We start from the raw sequence: 24,856 nt of genomic DNA, 5'->3' as shown, positions 1-24,856 counted from the left end.
TGTGGTTTTGGCGCCCAAAGGAGTTAGTTGAGAGACTCCTTGGAAGAGAACAGTTAGTTTTAATGGTTGTCTGTCATCTCGTTATGTAAACTTTGTGATCGAATATTGCTGTCGCAATAAACTTCTTCAACAAAGAACGAGCCTCCAGACTCGCCATATTGGTGACCCCGACGTGATCCAGCCGATCACCTACCATGAGTGAACAAGACGCCTCGTTTTTGGCTTCAATGCCCGGCGCACCGGAGCTAAGCGCGGTCAGCATTCATCTTCCGTCGTTTTGGGCACATCAACCACAATCTTGGTTTGTCCATACCGAAGCCCAGTTTCACTTAAGAAACATCTCGGCAGACGCGACTAAATACTACTACCTCGTCAGCGCTCTGCCACCGGAGACGACCGCACGGGTGATGCGGTTCATCGTCAACCCTCCCGCGGAAGACAAGTACGAGGCCATGAAGGCACTGTTATTACGAACCTTCGGATTCAGTAGGCATGACCGAGCTAAGAGGCTTATGCACCTACCGGATCTCAGAGATCGGCTGCCGTCCGTTCTCATGGCTGAAATGTTAACACTAGCAGGTGAACACACGGATTGCCTCATGTTCGAGCAGGCATTCTGAGAGAAGCTTCCCGAAGATGTCAAACTCATGCTCACGGATTGTTCTTTTAAGGACCCCGTGGCATATGCAGAAAAAGCCGATGCGCTCATGGCGTCCAAATCAAAAAGAAGCGGTTCAATCAACAAGGTCTCGACATCAGCGGCCGCGCCACAGCGGCATAAAGATGGCGCCGAGTCTCCTGCCTTTTCTCCAAAAGCCCGGCAAAAGGATCTGCACAAGCGCGGCTGGTGCTCTTACCATCTACGATGGGGTGGAGAATCCCGCAACTGCCGCTCACCTTGTACCTTCTCGGGAAATGCCTCGGCCGATCGTACATAGAGGCAGTTGTGATTGGCCAGAACCGACGCCTCTACGTCCGAGATCGCTTCACGGACACAGAATTTTTGGTTGACACAGGAGCCATAGTCAGTATCGTACCGCCGACCGGCCTCGAGACCAGATCGGGTAAGACAGGTCCTACCTTCATCGCGGTTAACGGCAGCCCCATCCGCACATATGGTACGCGGACAATGTCTCTGGCTTTCGGCATCCGCACGTACGAATGGCCATTCATTATCGCGGACGTCAGTTCAACAGTTCAACAGTTCAACAGAGCTTTATTTGTCATTCGGTACCAAGGTACCGAACGAAACTACGTAGCAGTCACACACTAAAAAGAACACAAGACACATGACCCCAACACAAACGTCCATCACAGTGACTCCAAACACCCCCTCACTGTGATGGAGGCAACAAAACTTCCACTCTCTTCCCCACGCCCACGGACAGACAGCTCGTACCCGACCGACCCGCACAGTCCCCGCAAGAGGATGGAAGTCCCCGCGGCCGAGTCGCACCGGGCGCTGAGACGTCTCGCGGCCGAACCGGGCGATGGAAGGCCCGCGACCGAGCCGTGCGCAGCTAAGTCCCGCGGCCGAGCCGCACCGGGCGATGGAAGGCCCCGCGGCCAAGCCGCACCGGGCACTGTTAAGTCCAGCGGCCGAGCTGCGACGGGCGATGTTAAGTCCAGCGGCCGAGCCGCACCGGGCGATGGAAGGCCCCGCGGCCAAGCCGCACCCCGCGCCGTGAGGAAGAGACCTAAAAGAGAAAGGTTTCCCCCACCCCCCCCCACCCACCACCACCCCCCACACATACACAACCGAAAAAAAACAAAAAAACCATCCCAACACCGACACACAACAAAAAAAAAGGAAAAAAGACGAACAGACTGCTAGCGAGCCGCAGCCGTTAGGCGCCGCCACTTCCGCTTCAGGCGATCCTAGGCGCAGATTTCCTCTGGGCCTTTTCACTAGTCCCCGATATCCGCGGTAACGACCTTCGGCCCTCCGCCAGCAGCGATGAGCCCGCCGCTCCACCAACCGCCACCCCGCCCAGCCCAACTGTCCAGGCCGTCGTCGTGGCCCCCGACCCGTATGCTGCAGTCCTGGCGGAGTTTCCAGAGCTGCTCGTCCAACACTTCGACGCACCTTCGGCCAGGCACGGCGTGGTCCACCACATCCGCACCGAGGGCCCACCCATTTTCGCTCGGGCCCGGAGGTTACCGCCCGACAAGCTGGTGGTGGCGCGGGCAGAATTCAGGAAGATGGAGGAAATGGGCATTGTCCGTCAGTCCGACAGCCCATGGGCCTCGCCGTTGCATATGGTCTCCAAAGCATCTGGGGGGTGGAGACCATGCGGTGATTACCGGCACCTCAATGCCGTCACCACGGCCGACCGCTACCCCATACCGCACCTCCAGGACTTCTCGTCTGGGCTGGAAGGTGCCGTGGTGTTCTCCAAGATCGATTTGGTGCGGGGCTACCACCAGATCCCAGTGCATCCGGAAGACATACCAAAAACTGCCACGATCACTCCGTTCGGGTTGTTCGAATGGTTGCGCATGCCTTTCGGTTTAAAGAACGCGGCACAGGCCTTCCAGCGACTCATGGACCGTGTTGGTCGAGGTTTGCCTTTTGTGTTCATTTATTTAGATGATATCCTGGTCGCCAGCCCCTCGGAGCAGGAACACCTGGCCCACTTGCGGACTGTATTCCAGTGGCTCCAAGACCACGGGCTCATCATCCAACCCTCCAAGTGTCAATTTGGCCTCCCTTCTCTCGATTTCTTAGGGCACAGAATCACCCCTGCCGGCGCCACCCCTTTGCCCGAGAAGGTGGAGGCTATCCGTGCATTCCCGTGGCCCACCACAGTGAAGGGTCTGCAAGATTTTCGTGCGCATGGTGAATTTCTACCATAGGTTTGTCCCGGCAGCAGCACGGGTCATGCGCCCGCTCTTCCAGTGCCTCGCGGGTAAACCTGTAGAGTTGGTATGGTCCTCGGCCGCGGAGTCGGCCTTGCAGCAGCTAAGGCGGCTTTGGCAGACGCCACCATGCTGGTCCACCCGAGCCCCTCCACCCCCACGGCCCTGACGGTCGATGCGTTTGACGTGGCGGTGGAAGGGGTTTTGGAACAGCAGGTCGGTGGCCTGTGGCAGCCCTTGGCGTTTTTCAGCCGGCAACTGAGTTCGGTTGAGCTGAAATATAGCGCCTTTGACCGAGAGTTTCTGGCTCTCTACTTAGCTGTCCGTCACTTTAGGTATTTCCTAGAAGGCCACCCGTTTGTGGCCTTTACGGACCATAAACCGTTAACTTTTGCTTTTTCCAAATTGTCCGACCCATGGTCGGCCCGCCAGCAGCGGCACCTGACTGCCTTCTCTGAGTTTACCACCGATGTCCGTCATGTCGCGGGTAAGCTTAATGCCGTTGCTGATGCCCTGTCTCGGCCTGCTGTTTCCCCCATTTCAGCGGTAGACTGCGAGGTGGATCCCCAGGAACTCGCGGAGGCACAGCTCCTGGCGGGCACCACCTCGGCATACCAGTCAGCCACTTCAGGGTTGAAGTTGGCTCAGGTGGCCTGCGGGCCTGCGGGTACAAAAGTCTGGTGTGTAGTTTCCCTCCCCCGTCCTAGACCGGTGGTGCCACCCTCCCTTCAGCGACGGATATTTGATGCCATTCACGGGCTGGCGCACCCGTCCATCCGCTCCACCTCTGCCTTAGTAGCCGCTCGGTTTGTATGGCATGGCCTGCGAAAGCAGGTAGCTGCTTGGGCCCGTTCCTGCGTTCCCTGCCAGACCGCTAAAGTCCAAAATCATGTCCAGCCCCCAGTACAGGAGTTTGCAGTCCCAGCGGTCCGCTTTTTCCATATTCACGTGGATTTAGTCGGGCCCTTGCCTTCCTCCTGGGGCTACACCCATCTACTCACGGTGGTGGATCGGTTCACCCGGTGGCCGGAGGCTTTCCCATTGTCAGATACCTCCGCTGCTTCTTGTGCCAGGGCCCTGGCCTCCATTGGGTGGCCCGTTTCGGGGTCCCGTCTGTTATCACCACCGACAGGGGCCACAGGGGCCTGCTAGGTTCCGTACCTCAGGTTCTGGGGGGGGGTCATGTAGCGACCATAGAGAGTGGTCCTAGATGTCGAACCCTCAGATTGGCCAGCAAGGTCACGTGTGGGTGCGACCGTAAGGATTGGTCCAGTGAGTGAGACCGCTGATTGGACAGCGTCGTCACGTGTGGTTTTGGCACCCAAAGGAGTTAGTTGAGAGACTCCTTCGAAAAGAACAGTTAGTTTTAATGGTTGTCTGTCATCTCGTTATGTAAACTTTGTGATCGAATATTGCTGTCGCAATAAACTTCTTCAACAAAGAACGAGCCTCCAGACTCGCCATAGTATCACAAAATGCTGGAGTAACTCAGCAGGTCAGGCAGCATCTAGGGGAGAGGGAATGGTTGACGTTTCGGGTCGAGACCCTTCTTCAGACTGATGTCAGGGGGGCGAGAGAAAGAAAGGATATAGGTGGAGACAGGAAGACAGTGGGAGAACTGGGAAGGGGGAGGGGGGGGGAAGAGAGGGACAGAGGAACTATCTAAAGTTCTAATGATACCTTTGATTTATATCCAGCATTTTGTGATACCTTCGATTTGTACCAGCATCTGCAATTATTTTCCTACGGAGTAGCTCAATAGGTCAGGCAGTATCACTCGAGAACATGCATAGGCACCATTTTGTGTTGGGACCCTTCTCTAATTAAACTTATGGCTATAAGAGCAGATCAAGGGCCTGCTTCCATGGCATTCCATGCCAAATGGCACACCTTCTGACACTCAAATGCTTTTCCACCATCTACAAGCCAATGGTCAGCCTACAGGGTTAAATTCTCCCTTTCTGCCCAGATGGTTAGAAATGTAATAACATGCATGAAACATTACCATCAAGTAAACCGATTGATTAACACAACCCACGGGCTTAAATATTCATACCCCTGGGCATAGCGTGATTGCACTGTGCATCTACTATTACATGCACTGCAGCAACTTGCCAACATTTTCTGGACAGTTCCTTCTAAACCTGCATCTTCCACCATCCATATATTTATCTTTGTCTCAATGACTATGAATATCACTTCTGAAATTCCTTCAATTGAAGTCAGCGGTTCCAATCAAGGATATATTTTCAAGCATACATCTCTTTTCTGTGAGCAGAAAGGAGATTGCATCATTTATGACAAACCTTTAGAAGCTTCTCTGTTAAACCAGGGGCCACAGTTTAAGAATAAGGGGTAGGCCATTTAGAACAGAGATGAGGAAAAACTTTTTTAGTCAGAGAGTTGTGAATCTGTGGAATTCTCTGCCTCAGAGGGCAGTGGAGGCCAATTCTCTGAATACATTCAAGAGAGAGCTAGATAGAGCTCTTAAGGATTGCGGAGTCAGGGGGTATGGGGAGAAAGCAGGAACGGGGTACTGATTGAGAATGATCAGCCATGATCACATTGAATGGCGGTGCTGGCACGAAGGGCCGGATGGCCTACTCCTGCACCTATTGTCTATTGTCTATTGTCTAAATCTTGTTGAATTTTAAATAAATCTGACCACTCGGCCCTTTAATTTTATGTCTTCAATATTCCTATACGTCCTTCCCATATATTGAGCATATTCCAATATCAGCCTCGGATGTAGTGTACATCCTTATATTTCCATATTACTTATTCCAGTTTATTCTTTCCACACATTGACCTGAAATTTCAAGTCTGTTTCGTTTTCAACAGATGCTCCTGACCCATTGAGTTACTCCAGTACTTGCTGAATTGCTCATGTTTATGGAGTGAGCTGTCAGTATTACCGATAAATTCAATTTATTCAGTACCCTTACCACAGCAAAAAGAGTCTAAGGCAATTCACAAAATATTATCAATCAGGATGTAGACATGGGGGACTTCAGACTGAGGAAGGGTCCTGGTCTGAAACATCACTTATCTATGTTCTCCAGGAAAGCTGCAAGATCTGCTGAGTAACTGAGTAACTTCAGCATTTTGTGTCTTTATTTAAATTATCAAACAAAAATCTGATATAAGGAAAAACTGCTATTGAAATAGGTGTTGCAGGACTTCTTAATGGAGGAAAGGGACATAGAAAAATAGAGCGGGCTTAAATGGGTATAATAACATAAGAAATATGAACAGGAATAGACCATAATGTGCTTTGCACTTGTTCCTTCATTCAGTTATTCATCCTGTAGATTAATCACAATCTTCTTTCTGATTTGTGTATCCTCTGATTCTCTTGGTGTTCAAAAGCTTTTTGATCCCTGCATTAAATATAGTCAGACAAAGCACCAACAGTTCTGAAGTTAACAATCATTTATGGATTTGTTTTTTTTCTTAACTCGATCTGAATGGACAATTCCTAACCTTAAGCTTGTGTAGCCTTTTCCTCAAGAAACAATCCACTCAGCATTACCTTTTCAATCCCTCTCAGAATTGAACATGTCTCAATCAGATCAAATCTTATTCCTCTAAATCCTGTTGAATCCAATGTAATCTGGCTCAAATTCTCTTCCGAAGACAACATTCTTATTGTTGGAATTAATCATAAGAATTTACACTGCACTGTCTTCAACACAAGTACATCCTTCTTTTGATGCGGAGACCAGAATGGTATTCCCTAAAATATTGGTCACATGCACAGATGTTGTGGAATCATATATCAAACAAAACTTTCAGAATAAGAGTGGTGGGAGGAGAAATTACTGGGAAGCTATTTTTTTTTAAAGAAAGAACAAAAAGTAGTTCCCCAGCAATTTCAGTGATAAGGTTAATAAATTGGGTCAGTCCAACATTTCACATCCTTGTCCTTGCACGGTGGCGCAGCGGTAGAGTTGCTGCCTTACAGCGAATGCAGCGCCGGAGACTCAGGTTCGAGCCTGACTACGGGCGCCGTCTGTACGGAGTTTGTACGTTCTCCCCGTGACCTGCGTGGGTTTTCTCCGAGATCTTCGGTTTCCTCCCACACTCCAAAGACATACAGGTATGTAGGTTAATTGACTGGGTAAATGTAAAAATTGTCCCTAGTGTGTGTAGGATAGTGTTAATGTGCGGGGATCGCTGGGCGGCGCGGACTCAGTGGGCCGAAGGACTTGTTTCCGCGCTGTATCTCTAAATCTAAATCTAAATCTACTCTCTTTTGTGTTTCGTGGTCGAGGTATGAAAACTGTGTCTCATTATGCGGCAGGCAGATTTAGACTAAAAACTCCCCAAGCTAGATGATCAGAGAAGTTAACTGGTCTTCCATTACGTATTGGTTAAGTTAAACAATAAGCTAGAAGTAGTAGCAACGAGGGAGAGTGTTTCCCCACATGGTTAATCTAAACATCTTCTCTGCACTCTCCTGTTTGATAAGGAGGGAAGTGTGGGTGCTACAAGGATTGTGTTGTGCTGTGATACCAGTCTCACAACTGTATTACACTGTTCCATTGAAAATCAGCTACTTCAATCTGCGTTGGCAAGGAATGAGGGAGCCTTTGAAATTGACCATTGTGTCCCGACTGGTAACATTCCTTGGGTTGTCATAGGAACAATGCCTGGGGCTTTCTTTGTTCATAAATGTAATAATTGTTGCTTGATGGAGAAGACCTAAATATAATATTGCAGTCACATCTACATGCTTTGCTAAGTTATTTATTCTCAAATCTTTGCCCACGTGGAATACATAACTGACCTTTAACTTACGCCTTTCACTAATTTGTTATAGAACTCATTAGTTGCCATGATTTTTGTTAATAAAAATCGCACTTATTTAATTCACCATTTGCTACTCCAAATGCTTTGACAATGATGCAAATAAAGCCTTATGTTAGCTGTCTGCTTATATCCCTTTCACAGTAAATTGCAAGTGGTCCAGAGACTGAATTAATGCAGAGTTCTTGACTACCCATCAGGGTTATTTGTGTGGACTTGTCAAACTTACACAGTGCTGGTTGCTGCATTGAAAGTGCAGTTGTGTTAGTGCAATGGTGTTAGTGCACATTACACTGGTTAGCGCATAAATACTTCTGTTTGGGTCACCAATGGTTGCAAGGTCAAAGGGGAGGTACCAACTAAACAGAAGTCGGACTGTGAGGTCTCATTTCAAGAGTCAAGAGTCAAGTGTGTTCATTGTCATATGTCCTGAAATGGAACAATGAAATTCTTACTTGCAGCAGCACAGCAGATATGTAAGCATAATACTCTGTGAAATCCATAATAAATACCAAAAAGGATCAATATATATTTTTTAATAAACAGACACATAAATTTAATATAATAGTGCAAAAGTCGGAAGTCAAGATCACGATGGAATATTCTCCACTTGCCTTTAGGAACATCCAAGACAAAATTACCTGCTTGATACGTACTCCATCACCACTCAAGACAGTAATTTCAGCCATCACCAATGGATCTCAGCTGTAGGATGTACGCTCTGCAAAATGCACCATGGTTACAAAACAGGCAGCTGACAAACCCCAGCCTCTACCACCAAGATTACCACCTGCAGTTCCCTTCAAGTCACACCCCATCGAAACATAGAAAATAGGTTCAGGAGTAGGCCATTCGGTCCTTTGAGCCAGCACCGCCATTCAATATGATCATAGCTGATCATCCAAAATCAGTACCCCGTTCCTGCTTTCTCCCCATATCCCTTGATTCCGTTAGCCCTAAGAGCGATATCTAACTCTATCTTGAATACATCCGGTGAATTGACCTTCACTGTCTTCTGTGGCAGAGAATTTCGCAGATTCACAACTCTCTGGGTGAAAAAGCTTTTCCTCATCTCAGTCCTAAATGGCCTTCCCCTTATTCTTAAACTGTGACGCCTGGTTCTGGACTCCCTCAACATCAGGAACATTTTTCCTGCTTCTAGCCTGTCCAATCCCTTAAGAATGTTATATGTTTCTATAAGATCCGCTCTCATCCTTCTAAATTCCAGTGAATATAAGCCCATTCGATCCATTCTTTAACCGTAACATGGAAAAAAATCAATAATGTTAATTGATATTGAGCTTAAATCTTAGAATTCCATATTCAGAAATGTTTGAAAGAGCCTTCACAAGAAAAAAAGGAAGCACTACCACCTTCTCAAAGCAATTAGGGATGGGAGATTAATTCTGGTCATGTCAACAATGTCTATATCCTGGGAAATGAATGGCTAAAATGAAAAATCCATCATCACAAACCTTTGTCATTCACTATTACTGTAACAATTTTTAGCAACCAACTCTCTTTTTGCCTCAAACTTCAATGCAAATAACTCAAGTGAACTAAAAATGAATCAAAAACATGCAACTGAAATCCAACAATGATCAAGTTGTTAATGAAAAATGAATTATAATATAACTAAATGAAAATAAACAGCATTGGGAAGCAATCAAAACACTCGATATTGTTGAAATCCTTTACATCACCATCTTTCTCAGTGATTGAAGTTGCCATACTTCGTAGTGCAAACCATGCAATATACTGTATAGTACTGACAGTATGCTTCTTCCTGCCTCCAAACTTTGTTCCATTGATTTCACAGAAATGGATTTTGGAAAGCTGAGAACAATGTGTTAAAGGATATCGACCAGACATTAATTCCAACCCAAATGACTTTTCTGCATATTTTAGCATTTGCTCACTGAGACTTTGCCTGATAGGTAATAAAGCAGATTAAATCCCAGATATAAAGAGATCAATAACCCAGTCTTGTTATGCTTTGTGTATGAGAGATGCCAATCTTTCAGACAGATGCCGAGAATCTATAATAAACATTTTCTCATTAACACAATTTATTAATAATCCCAACATGTTGAAATGACTCACGAAATGAGCACCAGGATTATTTGGGAAGGTATAGGACACCAGTCACTGTAATAAATCTGCCCTGTGGGCACTGGTGCAGAATTGCCTGACTGCCTTTAGAAAACATCTTGAAGGGGATTGTTAATCCATATTGGAGCACTTTTGAGCACTGGAGGTGATTCTCGCCAGCTTTCCATCACATTGATCTGTCGGGAACCCTCACGAAAAATAGATATTAAAGTCCTTGCCTCCCTGACAAACGGTTGCAAATTTTCCTTTGAGTGGTTAGAGATAATATGTGGGGAGGAAGAGAACTTAGCTTTCTGAACTACACTGGAAATTAAATGCAATGGCCGCCGCCCACTATTCCCATTCATAATGCAACTCTTATTTATATTTCAACTGTAGTTGGACATCAAATAATTTTAAAAATCATAATTTTTGAGTGTCCTTCTGGAAACCTTAAAATAATGCTATGGAAATCTATAATATGGTAATTGCTATCACTATTGAGGGTCAATATGTTGAACCAATTCAAGATCCAAGAGCTTTCACTTTAATTTGGCCATTCTTGTCCAAAACTCTAGTAAACCAGCTGACTAAAGAATCACATATTTTGCTTGCAATTTAGTATAATTCCTCTTTCCCCCTTTTTGCCTCCTTATTTTTCTTCAGATTGAATTTCCACCTATGTCCATGAAGCAATCTAGGAAATACCTTAGGGTAGCATAGTGTCAGATAGAAACTTAGAAAATGGGTGCAGGAGTCGGCCATTCGGCCCTTCGAGCCATCACCACCATTCAATATGATCATGGCTGATCATCCAAAATCAGTACCCCGTTCCTGCTTTCTCCCCATATCCCTTGATTCCATTAGCCCTAAGAGCTATATCTAACTCTCTCTTGAATACATAATAAGATAAGATAATATAATCTTATAATTATCATACAATATCATATTATATGATATAATATAAGATAATATGAATACATAATAAGATAAGGAACTGTTTCACCAATTATTAGTACTATCTTTGTTTTTATAAGAGTGGGCTTCTGAAAGTCCAAAGGAAATATGTAGATGGTTGCATAGGCCATTTCCTTCCACTTCTATCCTAGTTACTGCAGCCAATTGGGAGAACGTTGTGGAAGTGACTGATTCAATGAAGGCGGTGACTAAAGATGGCCCACATCTAAGCAAAGTACTCAATAGATTTTGTGTCAGCCTAGCAGAAAAGATAGGTCAACATTAACTGACAGCAATTGCTTCGAATGACCCTGCATTCCCTGTACCATAAAAACACGCAATTTGTTGCCGTTGCTTTTGTCACCATAATGATAAATAATGCCATTATCCTGCGGAGATATACTCATACCTTTATACAGAGTAGATTAAGTAAAATAATTAAATACTTGAACAGGAGTTTTAGAAACTTCTTTTAGCTTCAATTTGATTTGTTGAAACTTGATGCTATCTTGCAGCTTGATGCTGTGTTCATTAGTTGCATGAATCTGTTTCAATGTACTTGACAGGATAAATTGCATTGAATAGAGTGTTATTGAAAATAGTAATGAAGTTAGGAAACTATCAGTGGAAAGAGATATGCGGTTGAAGTAACAGGAAATTAAGTCCTTCAATGCAAAACCGCAGAAAACTAAATAATCCACAAAGTCATGCCATATCTTTTGTTTCAAGTGGCAGTTTAATTTATAATAAATTAAATTAATCCATCCAGCTTGGGTGAATATAGTGTAGATATGTTGTTTTCTGTGGTAATTAATGGAAAATGAATCGCATGCCATCGAAGGGATCGACACAAAAAGCTGGAGTAACTCAGCGGGTCAGGCAGCATGTCTGGAGAAAAGGAGTAGGAGATGTTTCAGCTCGGAACCCTTCTTCGGATCCATCAAAGGGATCTACAAGAGGTACTGCCTCAAAAAGGCAGCCAGCATCATCAAGGACCCACACCACCTTGGCCACATTCTCATTTTCAGTCCCACGGATTATTTCGTTTTCTGCGGTTTTGCATTGAAGGACTTAATTTCCTGTTACTTCAACCACATATCTCTTTCCACTGATAGTTTCCTAACTTCATTACTATTTTCAATAACACTCTATTCAATGCAATTCCTGACACCGGGAAGAAGACATAGGAGCCTGAAAACTGTAATGTCCAGGTTCAAGAGCAGCTTCTTCCTAACAACCATCATTATTGAACATAACAAAATCCAACTAAACCCCTATCTATGAACTGCCTTGATTGTACTAGGGACTTGGGGCTTTTTTTTGTCTTTGCACTATATATTTTTTTAATATATTGAACTTATTTTTGTCGTTTAATATGATGTCCACTGTGTACTATGTTGACATATCTGTTGTGCTGCTGCACGTAAAAGTATCATTGTTTCATTTCGGGACAATAAAACACTTTCGATTCTTGATGTAACAAATAGGCCCTAAAGTGTTTGGTCCCCAGGATTGATATAAATTGGTTGCTTGTGGTGCATCCGCAGGGATATCATTTGTAGATATCATTTGGGGGTTTTCAGTCATCTTCATGTAAACCTGGATACGGGTGGGCAGATTGAGAAGGTGGGGATGTGATCTGATGTGGGTGTATATCGAAAGAGAGAAGTCGATGGTGAAAGGCTAAGGTGCTACAATATAACCAGAATGGACATGCTAAGTGCTGGAGTAACTTAGCAGGTGAGGCTGAATCTCTGGAAAGGTGATGTTTTGGGCCGAGAGCCTTCTTGGGACTGATTGTGTGGGGTGCGGGAGGGGGGGCGAGGGGGAGGGGGGCGAGGGGGGGGGCGAGGGGAGGGTGGCAGGAGGGGGTGGGGGGGGGGCGAGGGGGGGGTGGCAGGAAAGAAAACTGGAAGAGAGGAGGTCAAATAAAACTGGAAGAGAGGAGGGGCAGGACAAAGCCTGGCAAGTGGTAGTCAGATACAGGATGGAGGTGTGGGAGATGATAGGCAGATGGTTGGACAAAAGCCAGAAATGAAAAGAGAAAATGCTTTAGTCTTATCCTAAAGATAGGCATAGAAGAGTACAAATTGTGAAGCTAGAGAAATAAATATAGGTGGAAGGAGAGAGGGAGGGGAGGAATTGGTGCAAATCTAGATGGGACAAAGGTGGAGGGGGAGAGGAAAGGGGGGGGAAGAAAGGGGGGGGGGCGGGTTGTAGGTTAGTTGGGAAGCACGGTTACACAGCGGTAGAGTTGCTGCCTTACAACGCTTTCAGCGCCAGAGACTGGGGTTCGATCCTGACTACAGGTGCTGTGTGTATGGAGTTTGTATTTTCTCCCTATGACCGCGCGGGTTTTCTCCGAGAGCTTCGGTTTCCTCGCACACTCCAAAGACTACACTCCACAGGTTTGTAGTTTGATTGGGTTTGTATAAATGTAAATTGTCCCTAATGTGTGTAGGATAGTGTTAATATGCGGGGATCACTGGTTGGTGCGGACTTGGTGGGCCAAAGGGCCTGTTTCTGTTCTGTATCGCTAAACTAAAAATACCATTGGCTTATAAGCTACCCAAGTGGAATATGAGGTGCTGTTCCTCCAGTTTGTATGTGACCTTACTCTGGCAATGGAGAAGGCCCAGGACAGAGTGGTCAGTATGAGAATAGGAAAGGGTGTCAAAACTATAGCCACTTATCTCCAGCCCCCCCCCCCCCCAACCCCCCAACCCCCCCCCCCCCCCCCCCCAACCCCCCAACCCCCCCCCCCCTGCCACCTCTGCTGTATCTCCCTCTTCTCTGATTAGGTACTGGCAACTCACTAATCAAATTTGAATAAGGGCAGGCAAGGGAAATGATTTGGGAACCTCATTTGTATTTTCTGGTGGATATATGGTCACAGAGGCTATTGATGTGTACTGCATGTAAAATTTATCTGGCGGGTGTTGCTTAAAAATAAAACCAGCAACCTTATGATCTGTCTTTATAGCTATCCTTGTTCTCCAAAAGAGAATAGAAACCTGAAAATTGATTTGAATGCAGACAGTAATTTTCTCGGGTTTGTATTTTATCTTCCCACACAATCTCAGTATGAGATTGTACAAAGCACTGCACCTCCAGTGACACCAAAGAATTGGTAATGCTTAGTTACAAATTCTTAGCTCAAAAAAAAGCTATTTTTCATTGCATTTCCGAATTATCTCAGGTCTTTATCGTCTTTTTGTTACTGATGTTCACAAGCTGTTCTGTCTTGGAAAATTCACAGAGCAACAATAAACCGCAGCTATGCGATAAAAGGCAAATGTATTTTGCAAAAGGCAACTGATAAGAGTTATATATCTTCAAGCATTTGTGGAGGGCTTATTTGTTCTGTCTTGGTTTGAATTTGGGCTGGTAATTTGAATCACGTATTAGTCTATTCCTTCATTTTAATTCATGCTGTTCTTGACAAATATATTTTAATTTCTCATAATTTGTTTCAGCAGCATACAAAATAATGAAAACATAATTAAAATAAAAAAATCATTTGCTATTATCCAGAATTCAGCACAATCAGACAATGTTATACAATCATATTATACAATCTGTTGCTATTTTTCTAGGCTCTTTGACCCCAAAATGCCAATACCACTATCCATGCCTTTCAAATGCTGTTATAGTACCTGCCTCAATTACCTCCTCTGGCAACAAGGGCTGCAATTACAAAATGGGCCCAATATTTAGGCACATATTTATGTTAGGCCATGCTGGATATGACGTTTCTAAGGTTAGTCTATGTACAGCTAATGATTCCTGGAAGTATGAAGTATGAGGATTGTGATGTTAATGATGGTATGATGCCACATGTACCATATAAGAGCTCAATAGCAAGATCAATGGAGTACTAAATTACCTTCTTGGGTAGAAAGATTATGGTGGACTGCTGCATGCTGTACAACCATATGGTAATATCTGGCCTATAATCATTCAAAGTGGAGATGAAAGGGCGGCATGGTGGCACAGCGGTTGAGTTGCCGCCTTACAGCGCCAGACACTTGGGTTCGATCCTGACTATGGGTGCTGTCTGTAGGGAGTCTGTACATTCTCCATGTGACCTGCGTGGGCTTTCTAGGGGTGCGCTGGTTTCCTCCCACATTCCAACGACGTACAGGTTTATAGGTTAATAGACCAATAAAAATTATAAATTGTTCCTAGTGTGTAGGATAGTGTCAGTGTATGGGGATTGCTGGTCGGCACGAACTCAGTTGGCTGAAAGCCTGTTTCCGCGCTGTATCTCCAAACTAAACTACACATTCATGATAGTGTTGAGAATCTTGAGGCAACCCATCAGGAATGCCCGTGTCCGTGAAAGATGGAGTGTATCACCTCACAAACTATCCACCTGCCTGCCCTGTCAGCTCCCTCCACTCCTCCGTCTGCAGAAGAGTTCCACATTGGCCTCATTAGCCACCTCAGAACCAACCAAGCAAAAATAGAATTAGGTCATGCTTAATCCCAAGCAATTGAAATAGAAGAAGAACGAAGGAGGCATAATAAAGATCCAGCTCTTATCAAGCACATTATGAGAAACAGCTAAAGAGTAAGAGAATTAATAAGACAGGAGAATTAGGAGAAAAAGGTTGAGGACAGAACATAGGCAAATACAAGTTGCCATAAAATAAAAATTGTGCACCAAATTTACAAATTAATACATGCCTTCTTGCAGAGAAATGTAAATTAATCATCCTGAGTATCGTTTGTTCTCATCTTCAATGTGCCTTCAAGGTGTTTGATATGGATAATCTTTGGTTACAGCTTATTTCAAACAAGCATGATTGTAGTTAATTTTGTCATTATTTTATAAAATGTGAAAGAATCTGATCCACTTAGAAAATAAACGAATGTATTTTAACAATACTTTGCTGATGGCAAAACCTTCCCCTTTGAAGGCAGCTATATTACCATGCTAAACATTTTTTTAAATGTGCGCAAAGGAAAACTTCAAAACACCTTCTCCTTTGGTCAACTTATGCACAAATGTCTGCTCAGATTTCTTTCATCGACGACATCTAAAACAACTTAAATTGCTATATACTCAAAGGAATTGCTGGTGGAAACAAGAAATAACTCCAATGCACTTTGTAATACCATTTTCAGTATTTCATGTACAAAGTTTTAATATATTCCACGATACTTTTCAACTATTTTAATTGAATGACAGCTGGTGTGATACAAGTATGCCACGTATTAATTGCGTTAAAAAGATAAAGTATCTTTGTCGGATGTAAAATTGTACTTGGACATCTTTTGTATTTGGCAGGCAAACGAGCTGGTTTCCAGAAAACATCAGTTAGAATTAATGCCGATACCACTTGAGCTAGGACCATTTTGGCAAATCTCTGCTTCAGTTCATTTTGAACGAAACTATTTTTAAAGGGCTGATTTGCTAATTGCAGGGTAACATTACCGATAGTGCTGGAAATTTAAATTCCTTTCACAGAAGTGCAAATGCAAGAAAAAACACTCTAAAGGCAGATCTGTACTTTGTAAAGCTGAATTAAATAGCTTTTTTTTTGTGTGGATGATACTAGGTATGGAAATCATCATTAGTGTGCTCAGCTTTGAAATTCAACACACCAGTATTTTTGAGTAATCTTAGGAACAACATGAGTTCCTTACATTATAATGATCCTCATTATTTTCTGTTCCATCTCAGCTTTGGAAATGGCACAGTTGTTTTATAGAGAACAAAGCGATAAATATACACAAAGGTTAAATATCAATGGCAAATTGGTGAAGTCAGTCAAGAAAATTCCAAGTAAGAGATCACCATCAAAGGTACCAGGTATATGAGTCAAACAGGTTTGATGTGAACCTGATAGAGGATTTATTGTAGAAGTTTGTTTTCGTTCCCGATGAGCCTGAAATTGCTGCTATTTCCAAAACTTGGCCAAAACACCAAAAGCTTAATCCCAAATTGCTCCGGAAATATTTTCTGGATGATCCACAGACACATTTGGACACCCAAATGTAGTTTTTCGATTTTAAGATAAGCAGTTGGTACAATCCATCTTGTAGTGAGCAAATAGCACAGTCAGAAAGGGATACAGCACTAAAACAGGGCTCTTTCAGCCCATGATGTTCACCACACCTATGCCAACTATTGTACTTATCCAAAATAGTCACAAATACCCACATTTGATCCATAGCTTGCCTTGGCTTGCCAAGTTAAATACTTATCTAGGTGTTTTTTAAATGTTGTGAAAGGATCTTTTGGGCAGCAAGGTGGTGCAGCGGGTAGAGCCAGAGACTTGGGTTTGATCCTGACCTCGTGCTATCTGTGTGAAATGTACGTGGGATTCCTCCAATTGCTCTGATTTCCTCCCACATCCCAAAGTTGTGTGGGTTCGTAGATTAATTGGCCTCTATAAATTGCCCCTAGTGTGTAGAGAGTGGGTAAGAAAGTGAGATAACATAGAACTAGCGTGAAGCGGTGTTTGATTGTCGGCATGGACTTGGTTAGCCAAAGTGCCTTTTACCATGCTACATCTCTAAACTAAACTAAATCTGCCACCACTACCTCTTCAATCAGTGAGTTACAAATTCCATCTACTCTCTGTATGAATAAATTACTCCTCGGACAGGGCCGTTTTTACAGCATTATGGGCCCCCGGGCAAAGCAGTGTACTGGGGCCCCTACCGTTACTCTCCCCCACCCCCCTTTCCCTACCAGCCCCCCCCTGTCGTGCCGGCGAAAAGCACTTACCGAAAAGCACTTACCGAAAAGCACTTAGCGATGGACTTAGGGTGCTATATTGTTGCGAAAAGCACTTACAGATCGCTGTGAGAAGCACTTAGTGACCGAAAATGTTGCGAAAAAAGCACTTATTGAACCTACATTTTTAAAGTAGTATTTATTTATTACAAGTCACTTAACATACACAGATCAGCATGGGGCCCCTATGCTCGTGGGCCCCCGGGCAAGTGCCCATCAGGCCCATGCGTTAAGACGGCCCTGTCCTCGGATCCTATCTAAGGCTACCTCTCCCCTTAAACCTATGCCGTCTAGTATTAGACACCATGGATAAAAAGGATTCTCACATTCTATCTTATCCATCCCTCTTGTAATTTTGTATAACTCTGTCAGGTCACCCCTTAGCCTCCTCTGCTACAAAGAAAATATGTCCAGCCTATCCAATCTCTCCTTGTTTGAAATGCTTTAACTCAGACAACATCTGGTATTTCTATTCGGCACACTCTCCAATGCAATTACATTCTTCCTATGTTGCGGTGACCAGAAATTCACATAGTACCTAGGTGTGGTTTAACCAGTGTTTTATAAAGTGGTAACTTAGGGTCCCTATTCGAATAATCTGTGCCCCTGCATAGCAGGGGTCCCATATGCTCTCTTGACCATACTATCAGCCTGTGGTGCTACTTTTAAGCATCTGTGGATGTGTTTCTGAAGATCCCTCTAACTCTCTTCACCAGCAGAAATAATGTTGCATTTATAGACCCAAAAAGCAGGTGTAACTCAGCGGATCAGACAGCATCTCTGGAGAAAAGGAATAGGTGACGTTTCAGGATCAAGACCCTTCTTCAGCATTTAGCTTGCTTTTGGTGATATTCAGCACATTCGTGTTAAGAGTTGGATCCTGGAAACTGGACAGAGGAGGATGTTCACTTCTCATCAGCAGAGGACAACTATACAATGACTATACAATTCACCATCTGACAGTAATTACACACACCAAAACCTTGCGCAAGTTCTTCTCGAGGTAGGTTTCCATTATTTTTGTGGAGAGCTGCTTTCTTGCCACTCAAATTGCCACTTACCACCTGTTGCTAGTGAGACAAAGTTACTCCAACTAGCAGCTCATCATTAGGACCTGAGGAAGAATAGGTGCAACCAGATCTAATGCCTTTGGAAGCTCCATGCGATTTTCATCAAACCCAGCTAAAGATTCATGCTCTTGTAACCAACAATACATCTGAATCATTCTCAAACATTTTAATAAATCATCACTATAAGCATTAATGTTACTATCCAGTTAGTCACATCTTCACTGCTTACCTTTCCATAGCCAAACAAAAATGTCTATAGACACTGGAGTGCCATTATACCTTAGTACATTAATTTTCATCATGCAGGGAAGCCTATTAAGTGTGTGAGTATATCATGATTTAATACCAGAACTTTGCACAGTGCCAAGGTCAACATCCATCCATAACATAGGAAGTATGCCCAGTAAACAAATTTCCTTTGCAATGATTAGTTTTTGATGGTAAGACATCAAACCATAACTCATATGCTTATATCCTACACTAACTGCCAATTTAAGTCACTACATTACAGCAATAATATTCAATATTTGGTTAAATATAGATTAGGTACAATGTATTTACAGAAACTGGAATGGAGGAAGTTAGTTTTTATCTCCCAGTGTTTTTCAAAATAGTTTCAAAAAATGTCACAGAAAATGAATGAATGCTGTATTTTAAGGACAGTCTTGGAATTAATTTAGTTTCTCTTCCATTTGTACATTTTTGTCCTGAGATTGTCCCTGAATGTGCTGTTTTTACAAGGCAATGATGTAATTATGTACAGTGTGGCAAACTGTAGTTCACACATTAGTTTCATTCTGACAAAATAAATTCTTATTGATGGTTGAAAGCCAAGATTTTTAGTCCATGCGGTTCACCAAGTTTGTCAATCAGAATGACATCCGTAGAATACTTATAATCTTTGCTTAAGAAGTTTCTTGTTGGCAAAGACAGACTCATATCTTTTTGGATGATCCTTCATGTTATGTTTTTACGTCATCCAAAATTAATAATCAGTGAAAGGTAGTAAATATTGTGCATTTCTCATTCCTGCCAAAAATATCACACATCTATCATCCCGTCAAATGAAAGAATAATAATCTTTTTGCTTCTATACAGATGTCGACAGATGTCGACAGCTGTTGCACATCTTTATTACAGGCATGTAGCTACAAGAGCAGTGGGCTGTGCTCGATGCAGAGAAAAATTTAGCAATCTGTTTGCATGTATAAATCATTTTCTTTACGTGTTGTTGGCAAATCAATCAACACTAGACACTCGAATGTCTTGTGAATGGAATGTTGCTGTGTGGAGCATTCCAGGAGAAGACGCTGCAACCAAATAAAGAAATGCTCATTGCAGTGAAATGGAAAAGGGAGTCCAGTATTGCTGGACTTTCAATTGCCTGCTCTTTTTCATATTGAGGCTAAGGGAGATGACTATTCAGTGTGCCTGGAGTAGAGAGATCAGTGCAAGCAACATTGAGAAATTCTGCAAGTTAGAAGCCTTTAGAAAAAAAAAGTTTAACTCATTGTATACCAGTATTGACTAGGATGAAATGTATATTTCAGCATGCTGTAAGGAATCTAGAGGGTCTCTGCTGCACAGATAGGGCAGCGGTAGAGTTGCTGCTTTACAGCGAATGCAGCGCCGGAGACTCAGGTTCGATCCTGACTACGGGTGCTGCACTGTAAGGAGTTTGTACGTTCTCCCCGTGACCTGCGTGGGTTTTCTCCGAGATCTTCGGTTTCCTCCCACACTCCAAAGACGTACAGGTATGTAGGTTAATTGGCTGGGTAAATGTAAAAATTGTCCCTAGTGGGTGTAGGATAGTGTTAATGTACGGGGATCACTGGGCGGCACGGACTTGGAGGGCCGAAAAGGCCTGTTTCCGGCTGTAGATATATGATATGATATGATATGATATGATGATATGCGATAAACTTCTTTATACAAACACAGGCCTCTCTCTAGGTTCCTGTCAAAGATTTAGCAATGAAATAGGAAAATGACGAGGAAGGAGGAGGAATAATCTGCTCCCCACCAGGCTTTTGAAAGTGATAAGCATCAGAATAACATTTTATTCACCGACTTTTCAAGATTACTGATACACTTACATCTTTTTCACATCAAAGCAATTTTGTTGTGCGAATGTTTTAGCAGTCAATTGATGCAGTCAAACAGAATGAAAATCACACAATCAAACGGGAAGTTGGCGCAGTTCAAATTGTCAAAGTGAATTTTTGTATTTTAAAATAAGGGTGACTCAAAGAAGACTTTTAGGAAACTTGCGTTGGAATTGTGGATAGAGATGACCACCAGTGTGGAGACAAAGAAAGGACAATATGTAAAATTAGGGAATATCTTGTGTTTGGAAATAGGAGCATAAAAGTATAAAGTATGATAGTCATGAATAAAAATAAGCACTAGCCCTCAAATGGTGTTCGTGTAATCTACAAATGGTTTTGAATTGACAAGTATAGCTGCATTAAAAAACACAGCAGTTCATGAAAGGAGCAGACTATTGGCTCAGGATGGGACCAGTTGTGAGATATGCTTTGGAAACTGGTTATGACCTTGAGATATTTTTTAATGCTTTGGCCAAATATTACAGACAATGGAACTATGTTAACTGGACTATATTAATATCATGACTATGGGATAAGTCCGTCTAGACATTGGAATGAGGCATCAGATCCCTTGAATTAACATCATGTGCACCATTGCAGCATGGATTGCGGGAAGTTCCCTCAGACTAACTATTGTGCCACTGAGCACATCAAATATGTCACAGTTATATTTGTTCTATCAAAATATTGAAGCTGAATATGGAATGTGGCCATTGAAATTGTATTTAATTACCAGCTGCTATCTTTGTACTTACAGGGTGTAAAAACTTGATGTACTTTGAGTTTAGGGAGATTCTTCCACCAGGTCTCTTCCAAATGGCTGATTATGATGTTGCATTTACACAAAATGCTGGCGGAACTCAGCGGGACAGTCAGCATCTCTGGACAGAAGGAATGGGTGGCATTTTGGGTCGAGACCCTTCTTCAAACTGAGAGCCAGGGGACAATGAGGCATGGAGATATGGAAGGGTAAGCTGTAAAAACGAGAGATCAAAGGGGACGATGAAAATGTAGAATGGATCATTGTTAGCTGAGGGGAAGGTGACAACGAGGCAGACAATCAGTAATATGTAATCAGGAGGACAGTGAAACTAGTCAGAGAGCTAGGATGGGGGAGGGATGGAGAGATAGGAAAAACAAGGGTTACTTGAAGTTGGGGGTGTAAGCTGCCCAAACGAAATATGAGTTGATGTTCGTCCAGTTTGCCTTGGGCCTCACTCTAACAATGGAGGAGGCCCAGGACCGAAAGGTCAGTGTGGGAATGGCAGGGGGAGTTAAAGTGCTTGGTGAATGACAACTAAACACCTGACTCAAGACTCTTGACAGAGCGGGACTGAGATGGATAATTTAAATGGCAGGAATCTGGAAGCTCAGGGTGCTCGCTGTGGACTGAATATGCTTGTTCTGAGAAACGATCACCAAAACATCACTTGGTTTTTCCAGTTTAAATGAGACCACATTGTTACAGAGTCATATAGCATGGAAATAGACCATTTGGCTGACCGAGTCTAAGCGAGCATCAAGAATCCATTTACACTAATCCTGTTTTCTTCTCCCCACATTCTCTTTAATTCCGCCCCAGATTACATCACTCACCCATACGTTTGGGGCAATTTACAGTGGACCACTGAGCTGACCAACCCGCATGTCTTTGGGATGTGGGAGGACACTAGAGCACCAAGGAAAAACCCATGTGATCACAGGGAGAATGTGCAAATTCCACACAGAGAGCTCTGGAGGCCAGGACTAAACCCGAATCACTGGAGCTGTGGAGCAGCAGCTCTATTGGCAGCAGAATGGATGCACAACACTATACTGGAAGAATGCAAGTGAATCTCTGCTTCACCTGGAAGCCATCTTTGGGTCCCTAGATGATGGGAAGAGAAAACATAAATGAAGAGGTGCTGCAGTGCAGGGAAAAGTGAGAAGTAAAGTGGCTGCTGGAGCTAAAAGAGTAGGCCAGGGATTTATCGAGGGAGTTATGGGAATTTGATACACTCATCTCCGCAAGGAGCACTGACATCCATTGAAGATAGACACAAAATTCTGGGGTAACTCAGCGGGATAGGCAGCATCTCTGGAGAGAAGGAATGGGTGACGTTTCAGGTCGAGACCCTTCTCAGTCTACAGTGTAAACCAGCATCTGCAGTTCCTTCCTACACAGTTGCAGAGGGAGTGATCCTTTCAGAATACTGAAAGGGAACACAAGGGGAAATTGTTTGTGGTGATGGAATCTCAGTGGAGGTGGCACAAATGATAAAGGATGAGGTACAAAATTGGTAAGTTAATGGCTTGGTAGAGGAATTGGTCTCTTGTTAATTGTCCTTTGTGTACAGATAAGTGATAGACTCTAGAGATGGGTGCAGAGACAGTGGGAATGTGGGGAGAATTAAAATGGGTTGCAGTAGGATTGGCATTATAATGGATGATAGTTGATTGGTTGGTCAAAGGGCCTTTTTCTGAGCTGTGACTCCATAAATCAATGGCACTGTGAATGCAAGGAAGATGTGAGAGTGAGAAAGGTCACCCTTGTTCCAAGAGAAATGCTGCACTACACTCACTGCCATTCCAGAGTGACAATCCCATGGGACATTATCAAGTCACTTCTCAGACCACAGACCCGGTTTCAGAGTAGCTCCCGTATAAGTGGTTGATGTGCCAACTGACCGTAGTGACTCTGTGGCTGCGAAGTCCCAAATTGAAAGGAAAATTCCATTCCCACCAACAATAGACACTTTGGATTTTACTTTAGACCTTAGAGTTACAGCATGGAAACAGGCCCTTCAGTCCATAGAGCCCACACCAACCAGCGATCACCATGTACACTAACGCTAAATCTACACACTAGGGACAATTTGTAGTATTTTACCGAAGCCAATTAATCAACAAAGCTGTACATCTTTGAGGTGAAGGAGGAAAAAGGTGCACCTGGAGGAAACCCATGCAGACACAGGCAGAATGTGCAGACTCTATACAGAGAGCGTCTGTAATTAGGATCAAACCCAGGTCTCTGGCGCTGTAAGACAGCAACTCCAACACTGCGCCACTGTGCCACCCTTGCCGAATTTCAACACTGTGGAATTTCCTTTCATTCCTGATGGCCTAAACAAACAGTTACCCAGCGGCCTTTTCTTTCCTAGAACCAAGGAGCCATAAAGAGAAACAACATAAACAAAACAGGCCCTGCAGCCTGCTGAGTCTGTGCCGACCATCAACTATCCATTTTTTGCATTATGTCAACATTAGCCCTTCCTATCTGATGCTTGCGTCAACTGAGAGAGGAAATAAAAGCACTTGTCTATAAACAACCTTTGAATGGCAGCCACGTTTTGAAGCTACTTAGGACAAAATTTAGATATAGGAAATTTGCTTTATGATAACATTGATGACACTAGCTCTTTAGAAAAAACAAATACCCAGTGGCCAGTCGTACTGACTCCCCACTGTCACATACCTGTTCTGCTTCTTATAGCCCAGAGCTTACATTCAGAACTTGCTAATGCCAAGTTCATCAAAGCACTAAGAGAAAGCATCAATTTTTCCCGATTCCTGGAATATGTCACGGAATGCAAAGTGCTGTCTCTGCCTTCTCGTTCTATTATTGTACATACAGTCAGCAACTTTTCCTCCTGTTGTTACTACGGACTCATTATCTGCAACAGGATTGTATGTGGAAATGGAGGAGTCCCTGCTGACAGACACAACCTAATACTTGTCAAAGTATATCGGATCCTGTCAGGGTCGAGAGCTGCCCAAACCCAGAGTTGAAAGTTGGAAATTTTGTCTTACAGTCAAACAGAAACAACAAAGGAAAGGACAACATGTAAGCTCTGTGACATGTTGCACGAATGTGAGGTGAAATGCACAGCGTGTTGGAAAGAATGCCACAAATGCCAAGAGATAAATCACTTTTTTTTGCCCAACGCAGAGAAAGGAAGATGAGTAGAAAGGAACAGAATATTAACAAAGGGACAAGGCAGGTTCGCTATGTTTCACAAGCTGACCACCATCTCCTTGAATTGCCATAGGAAGAATGCGACAAAATCAAAATCATAGGCTTGCCGCCAGGGGAAGAGAGCAGAACAAATGTTAAGAGCAGGGGCAGACGAAAACCCAATGGAAATAGAAGGACAGGTAGTGTTCAGGAAGACATGGTACAATGTACAGATTATTAATGACAAATTTGCCTTTAGTTTATAAGAGACAAAACAATG

Source organism: Rhinoraja longicauda, chromosome 16, assembly GCF_053455715.1.
Source record: "Rhinoraja longicauda isolate Sanriku21f chromosome 16, sRhiLon1.1, whole genome shotgun sequence".
NCBI classification, from domain to species: domain Eukaryota; kingdom Metazoa; phylum Chordata; class Chondrichthyes; order Rajiformes; family Arhynchobatidae; genus Rhinoraja; species Rhinoraja longicauda.
This window is presented reverse-complemented; position numbering follows the sequence as displayed.